The sequence below is a fragment of the Chiloscyllium punctatum genome, unplaced genomic scaffold (assembly GCF_047496795.1).
Source record: "Chiloscyllium punctatum isolate Juve2018m unplaced genomic scaffold, sChiPun1.3 scaffold_913, whole genome shotgun sequence".
In the NCBI taxonomy this organism is placed as follows: Eukaryota; Metazoa; Chordata; class Chondrichthyes; order Orectolobiformes; family Hemiscylliidae; genus Chiloscyllium; species Chiloscyllium punctatum.
The window spans coordinates 40,296-48,485 of NW_027310647.1; positions in this window are offsets into that span (position 1 = coordinate 40,296).

The following is an 8,190-nucleotide window of genomic DNA, read 5'->3' on the forward strand; positions in this document are numbered from 1 at the left end:
GGAGAGACCGGGGAACTGGACACGGTGCTCCGAGTGACCGAGGGGAGAGACCGGGGAACTGGGCACGGTGCTCCGAGGGGAGAGACCGGGGAACTGCGCACGGTGCTCCGAGGGGGAGAGACCGGGGAACTGGGCACGGTGCTCCGAGGGGGAGAGAGACCGGGGAACTGGGCACGGTGCTCCGAGGGGAGAGACCGGGGAACTGGGCACGGTGCTCCGAGGGGAGAGACCGGGGAACTGCGCACGGTGCTCCGAGGGGAGAGACCTGGGAACTGTGCACGGTGCTCCGAGTGACCGAGGGGAGAGATCGGGGAACTGGGCACGGTGCTCCGAGGGGAGAGACCGGGGAACTGGACACGGTGCTCCGAGTGACCGAGGGGAGAGACCGGGGAACTGGGCACGGTGCTCCGAGTGACCGAGGGGAGAGAGACCGGGGAACTGGGCACGGTGCTCCGAGGGGAGAGACCGGGGAACTGTGCACGGTGCTCCGAGGGGAGAGACCGGGGAACTGCGCACGGTGCTCCGAGGGGAGAGACTGGGGAACTGGGCACGGTGCTCCGAGGGGAGAGAGACCGGGGAACTGGGCATGGTGCTCCGAGGGGGAGAGACCGGGGAACTGGGCACGGTGCTCCGAGGGGGAGAGACCGGGGAACTGGGCACGGTGCTCCGAGTGACCGAGGGGAGAGACCGGGGAACTGCGCACGGTGCTCCGAGGGGAGAGACCGGGGAACTGTGCACGGTGCTCCGAGGGGAGAGACCGGGAACTGCGCACGGTGCTCCGAGTGACTGAGGGGAGAGACCGGGGAACTGGGCACGGTGCTCCGAGTGACCGAGGGGGAGAGACCTGGGAACTGGGCACGGTGCTCCGAGGGGAGAGACCGGGGAACTGGGCACGGTGCTCCGAGGGGGAGAGAGACCGGGGAACTGGGCACGGTGCTCCGAGGGGAGAGAGACCAGGGAACTGGGCACGGTGCTCCGAGTGACCGAGGGGAGAGAGACCGGGGAACTGGGCACGGTGCTCCGAGGGGAGAGACCGGGGAACTGGGCACGGTGCTCCGAGGGGAGAGACCGGGGAACTGTGCACGGTGCTCCGAGGGGAGAGACCGGGGAACTGCGCACGGTGCTCCGAGGGGAGAGACTGGGGAACTGGGCACGGTGCTCCGAGGGGAGAGAGACCGGGGAACTGGGCATGGTGCTCCGAGGGGGAGAGACCGGGGAACTGGGCACGGTGCTCCGAGGGGGAGAGACCGGGGAACTGGGCACGGTGCTCCGAGTGACCGAGGGGAGAGACCGGGGAACTGCGCACGGTGCTCCGAGGGGAGAGAGACCGGGGAACTGGGCACGGTGCCCCGAGGGGAGAGACTGGGGAACTGGGCACGGTGCTCCGAGGGGGAGAGACCGGGGAACTGCGCACGGTGCTCCGAGGGGAGAGACCGAGGAACTGCGCACGGTGCTCCGAGGGGAGAGAGACCGGGGAACTGGGCACGGTGCTCCGAGGGGAGAGACCGGGGAACTGGGCACGGTGCTCCGAGGGGAGAGACCGGGGAACTGTGCACGGTGCTCCGAGGGGAGAGACCGGGAACTGCGCACGGTGCTCCGAGTGACTGAGGGGAGAGACCGGGGAACTGGGCACGGTGCTCCGAGTGACCGAGGGGGAGAGACCTGGGAACTGGGCACGGTGCTCCGAGGGGGAGAGACCGGGGAACTGTGCACGGTGCTCCGAGGGGAGAGAGACCGGGGAACTGGGCACGGTGCTCCGAGGGGAGAGAGACCGGGGAACTGGGCACGGTGCTCCGAGTGACCGAGGGGGAGAGACCGGGGAACTGGGCACGGTGCTCCGAGTGACTGAGGGGGAGAGACCGGGGAACTGTGCACGGTGCTCCGAGGGGAGAGACCGGGGAACTGCGCACGGTGCTCCGAGGGGAGAGACCGGGCAACTGCGCACGGTGCTCCGAGGGGAGAGACCGGGGAACTGCGCACGGTGCTCCGAGGGGAGAGACTGGGGAACTGCGCACGGTGCTCCGAGTGACCAAGGGGGAGAGACCGGGGAACTGGGCACGGTGCTCCGAGGGGAGAGAGACCGGGGAACTGGGCACGGTGCTCCGAGTGACCGAGGGGAGAGATCGGGGAACTGTGCACGGTGCTCCGAGTGACCGAGGGGGAGAGACCGGGGAACTGGGCACGGTGCTCCGAGGGGAGAGACCGGGGAACTGGGCACGGTGCTCCGAGGGGAGAGACCGGGGAACTGGGCACGGTGCTCCGAGGGGAGAGAGACCAGGGAACTGGGCACGGTGCTCCGAGTGACCGAGGGGAGAGACCGGGGAACTGGGCACGGTGCTCCGAGGGGAGAGACCGGGGAACTGCGCACGGTGCTCCGAGGGGAGAGACTGGGGAACTGGGCACGGTGCTCCGAGTGACCAAGGGGGAGAGACCGGGGAACTGGGCACGGTGCTCCGAGGGGAGAGACCGGGGAACTGGGCACGGTGCTCCGAGGGGAGAGACCGAGGAACTGCGCACGGTGCTCCGAGTGACCGAGGGGGAGAGACCGGGGAACTGCGCACGGTGCTCTGAGTGAACGAGGGGGAGAGACCGGGGAACTGCGCACGGTGCTCCGAGGGGAGAGACCGGGGAACTGCGCACGGTGCTCCGAGGGGAGAGAGACCGGGGAACTGGGCACGGTGCTCCGAGGGGAGAGACCGGGGAACTGGGCACGGTGCTCCGAGGGGGAGAGACCGGGGAACTGCGCACGGTGCTCCGAGGGGAGAGACCGAGGAACTGCGCACGGTGCTCCGAGGGGAGAGAGACCGGGGAACTGGGCACGGTGCTCCGAGGGGAGAGACCGGGGAACTGCGCACGGTGCTCCGAGGGGAGAGAGACCGGGGAACTGGGCACAGTGCTCCGAGGGGAGAGAGACCGGGGAATTGCGCAAGGTGCTCCGAGGGGGAGAGACCTGGGAACTGGGCACGGTGCTCCGAGTGACTGAGGGGGAGAGACCGGGGAACTGTGCACGGTGCTCCGAGGGGAGAGACCGGGGAACTGCGCACGGTGCTCCGAGTGACCGAGGGGAGAGATCGGGGAACTGGGCACGGTGCTCCGAGGGGAGAGACCGGGGAACTGGACACGGTGCTCCGAGTGACCGAGGGGAGAGACCGGGGAACTGGGCACGGTGCTCCGAGGGGAGAGACCGGGGAACTGCGCACGGTGCTCCGAGGGGGAGAGACCGGGGAACTGGGCACGGTGCTCCGAGGGGGAGAGAGACCGGGGAACTGGGCACGGTGCTCCGAGGGGAGAGACCGGGGAACTGGGCACGGTGCTCCGAGGGGAGAGACCGGGGAACTGCGCACGGTGCTCCGAGGGGAGAGACCTGGGAACTGTGCACGGTGCTCCGAGTGACCGAGGGGAGAGATCGGGGAACTGGGCACGGTGCTCCGAGGGGAGAGACCGGGGAACTGGACACGGTGCTCCGAGTGACCGAGGGGGAGAGACCTGGGAACTGGGCACGGTGCTCCGAGTGACTGAGGGGGAGAGACCGGGGAACTGTGCACGGTGCTCCGAGGGGAGAGACCGGGGAACTGCGCACGGTGCTCCGAGTGACCGAGGGGAGAGATCGGGGAACTGGGCACGGTGCTCCGAGGGGAGAGACCGGGGAACTGGACACGGTGCTCCGAGTGACCGAGGGGAGAGACCGGGGAACTGGGCACGGTGCTCCGAGGGGAGAGACCGGGGAACTGCGCACGGTGCTCCGAGGGGGAGAGACCGGGGAACTGGGCACGGTGCTCCGAGGGGGAGAGAGACCGGGGAACTGGGCACGGTGCTCCGAGGGGAGAGACCGGGGAACTGGGCACGGTGCTCCGAGGGGAGAGACCTGGGAACTGCGCACGGTGCTCCGAGTGACCGAGGGGAGAGATCGGGGAACTGGGCACGGTGCTCCGAGGGGAGAGACCGGGGAACTGGACACGGTGCTCCGAGTGACCGAGGGGAGAGACCGGGGAACTGGGCACGGTGCTCCGAGTGACCGAGGGGAGAGAGACCGGGGAACTGGGCACGGTGCTCCGAGGGGAGAGACCGGGGAACTGGGCACGGTGCTCCGAGGGGAGAGACCGGGGAACTGTGCACGGTGCTCCGAGGGGAGAGACCGGGGAACTGCGCACGGTGCTCCGAGGGGAGAGACTGGGGAACTGGGCACGGTGCTCCGAGGGGAGAGAGACCGGGGAACTGGGCATGGTGCTCCGAGGGGGAGAGACCGGGGAACTGGGCACGGTGCTCCGAGGGGGAGAGACCGGGGAACTGGGCACGGTGCTCCGAGTGACCGAGGGGAGAGACCGGGGAACTGCGCACGGTGCTCCGAGGGGAGAGACCGGGGAACTGGACACGGTGCTCCGAGTGACCGAGGGGAGAGACCGGGGAACTGGGCACGGTGCTCCGAGTGACCGAGGGGAGAGAGACCGGGGAACTGGGCACGGTGCTCCGAGGGGAGAGACCGGGGAACTGGGCACGGTGCTCCGAGGGGAGAGACCGGGGAACTGTGCACGGTGCTCCGAGGGGAGAGACCGGGGAACTGCGCACGGTGCTCCGAGGGGAGAGACTGGGGAACTGGGCACGGTGCTCCGAGGGGAGAGAGACCGGGGAACTGGGCATGGTGCTCCGAGGGGGAGAGACCGGGGAACTGGGCACGGTGCTCCGAGGGGGAGAGACCGGGGAACTGGGCACGGTGCTCCGAGTGACCGAGGGGAGAGACCGGGGAACTGCGCACGGTGCTCCGAGGGGAGAGACCGGGGAACTGTGCACGGTGCTCCGAGGGGAGAGACCGGGAACTGCGCACGGTGCTCCGAGTGACTGAGGGGAGAGACCGGGGAACTGGGCACGGTGCTCCGAGTGACCGAGGGGGAGAGACCTGGGAACTGGGCACGGTGCTCCGAGGGGGAGAGACCGGGGAACTGTGCACGGTGCTCCGAGGGGAGAGAGACCGGGGAACTGGGCACGGTGCTCCGAGGGGAGAGAGACCGGGGAACTGGGCACGGTGCTCCGAGTGACCGAGGGGGAGAGACCGGGGAACTGGGCACGGTGCTCCGAGTGACTGAGGGGGAGAGACCGGGGAACTGTGCACGGTGCTCCGAGGGGAGAGACCGGGGAACTGCGCACGGTGCTCCGAGGGGAGAGACCGGGCAACTGCGCACGGTGCTCCGAGGGGAGAGACCGGGGAACTGCGCACGGTGCTCCGAGGGGAGAGACTGGGGAACTGCGCACGGTGCTCCGAGTGACCAAGGGGGAGAGACCGGGGAACTGGGCACGGTGCTCCGAGGGGAGAGAGACCGGGGAACTGGGCACGGTGCTCCGAGTGACCGAGGGGAGAGATCGGGGAACTGTGCACGGTGCTCCGAGTGACCGAGGGGGAGAGACCGGGGAACTGGGCACGGTGCTCCGAGGGGAGAGACCGGGGAACTGGGCACGGTGCTCCGAGGGGAGAGACCGGGGAACTGGGCACGGTGCTCCGAGGGGAGAGAGACCAGGGAACTGGGCACGGTGCTCCGAGTGACCGAGGGGAGAGACCGGGGAACTGGGCACGGTGCTCCGAGGGGAGAGACCGGGGAACTGCGCACGGTGCTCCGAGGGGAGAGACTGGGGAACTGGGCACGGTGCTCCGAGTGACCAAGGGGGAGAGACCGGGGAACTGGGCACGGTGCTCCGAGGGGAGAGACCGGGGAACTGGGCACGGTGCTCCGAGGGGAGAGACCGAGGAACTGCGCACGGTGCTCCGAGTGACCGAGGGGGAGAGACCGGGGAACTGCGCACGGTGCTCTGAGTGAACGAGGGGGAGAGACCGGGGAACTGCGCACGGTGCTCCGAGGGGAGAGACCGGGGAACTGCGCACGGTGCTCCGAGGGGAGAGAGACCGGGGAACTGGGCACGGTGCTCCGAGGGGAGAGACCGGGGAACTGGGCACGGTGCTCCGAGGGGGAGAGACCGGGGAACTGCGCACGGTGCTCCGAGGGGAGAGACCGAGGAACTGCGCACGGTGCTCCGAGGGGAGAGAGACCGGGGAACTGGGCACGGTGCTCCGAGGGGAGAGACCGGGGAACTGGGAACGGTGCTCCGAGGGGAGAGAGACCGGGGAACTGGGCACAGTGCTCCGAGGGGAGAGAGACCGGGGAATTGCGCAAGGTGCTCCGAGGGGAGAGAGACCGGGGAACTGCGCACGGTGCTCCGAGGGGAGAGAGACCGGGGAACTGGGCACAGTGCTCCGAGGGGAGAGAGACCGGGGAATTGCGCAAGGTGCTCCGAGGGGAGAGAGACCGGGGAACTGGGCACGGTGCTCCGAGGGGGAGAGACCTGGGAACTGGGCACGGTGCTCCGAGTGACTGAGGGGGAGAGACCGGGGAACTGTGCACGGTGCTCCGAGGGGAGAGACCGGGGAACTGCGCACGGTGCTCCGAGTGACCGAGGGGAGAGATCGGGGAACTGGGCACGGTGCTCCGAGGGGAGAGACCGGGGAACTGGACACGGTGCTCCGAGTGACCGAGGGGAGAGACCGGGGAACTGGGCACGGTGCTCCGAGGGGAGAGACCGGGGAACTGCGCACGGTGCTCCGAGGGGGAGAGACCGGGGAACTGGGCACGGTGCTCCGAGGGGGAGAGAGACCGGGGAACTGGGCACGGTGCTCCGAGGGGAGAGACCGGGGAACTGGGCACGGTGCTCCGAGGGGAGAGACCGGGGAACTGCGCACGGTGCTCCGAGGGGAGAGACCTGGGAACTGTGCACGGTGCTCCGAGTGACCGAGGGGAGAGATCGGGGAACTGGGCACGGTGCTCCGAGGGGAGAGACCGGGGAACTGGACACGGTGCTCCGAGTGACCGAGGGGAGAGACCGGGGAACTGGGCACGGTGCTCCGAGTGACCGAGGGGAGAGAGACCGGGGAACTGGGCACGGTGCTCCGAGGGGAGAGACCGGGGAACTGTGCACGGTGCTCCGAGGGGAGAGACCGGGGAACTGCGCACGGTGCTCCGAGGGGAGAGACTGGGGAACTGGGCACGGTGCTCCGAGGGGAGAGAGACCGGGGAACTGGGCATGGTGCTCCGAGGGGGAGAGACCGGGGAACTGGGCACGGTGCTCCGAGGGGGAGAGACCGGGGAACTGGGCACGGTGCTCCGAGTGACCGAGGGGAGAGACCGGGGAACTGCGCACGGTGCTCCGAGGGGAGAGACCGGGGAACTGTGCACGGTGCTCCGAGGGGAGAGACCGGGAACTGCGCACGGTGCTCCGAGTGACTGAGGGGAGAGACCGGGGAACTGGGCACGGTGCTCCGAGTGACCGAGGGGGAGAGACCTGGGAACTGGGCACGGTGCTCCGAGGGGAGAGACCGGGGAACTGGGCACGGTGCTCCGAGGGGGAGAGAGACCGGGGAACTGGGCACGGTGCTCCGAGGGGAGAGAGACCAGGGAACTGGGCACGGTGCTCCGAGTGACCGAGGGGAGAGAGACCGGGGAACTGGGCACGGTGCTCCGAGGGGAGAGACCGGGGAACTGGGCACGGTGCTCCGAGGGGAGAGACCGGGGAACTGTGCACGGTGCTCCGAGGGGAGAGACCGGGGAACTGCGCACGGTGCTCCGAGGGGAGAGACTGGGGAACTGGGCACGGTGCTCCGAGGGGAGAGAGACCGGGGAACTGGGCATGGTGCTCCGAGGGGGAGAGACCGGGGAACTGGGCACGGTGCTCCGAGGGGGAGAGACCGGGGAACTGGGCACGGTGCTCCGAGTGACCGAGGGGAGAGACCGGGGAACTGCGCACGGTGCTCCGAGGGGAGAGAGACCGGGGAACTGGGCACGGTGCCCCGAGGGGAGAGACTGGGGAACTGGGCACGGTGCTCCGAGGGGGAGAGACCGGGGAACTGCGCACGGTGCTCCGAGGGGAGAGACCGAGGAACTGCGCACGGTGCTCCGAGGGGAGAGAGACCGGGGAACTGGGCACGGTGCTCCGAGGGGAGAGACCGGGGAACTGGGCACGGTGCTCCGAGGGGAGAGACCGGGGAACTGTGCACGGTGCTCCGAGGGGAGAGACCGGGAACTGCGCACGGTGCTCCGAGTGACTGAGGGGAGAGACCGGGGAACTGGGCACGGTGCTCCGAGTGACCGAGGGGGAGAGACCTGGGAACTGGGCACGGTGCTCCGAGGGGGAGAGACCGGGGAACTGTGC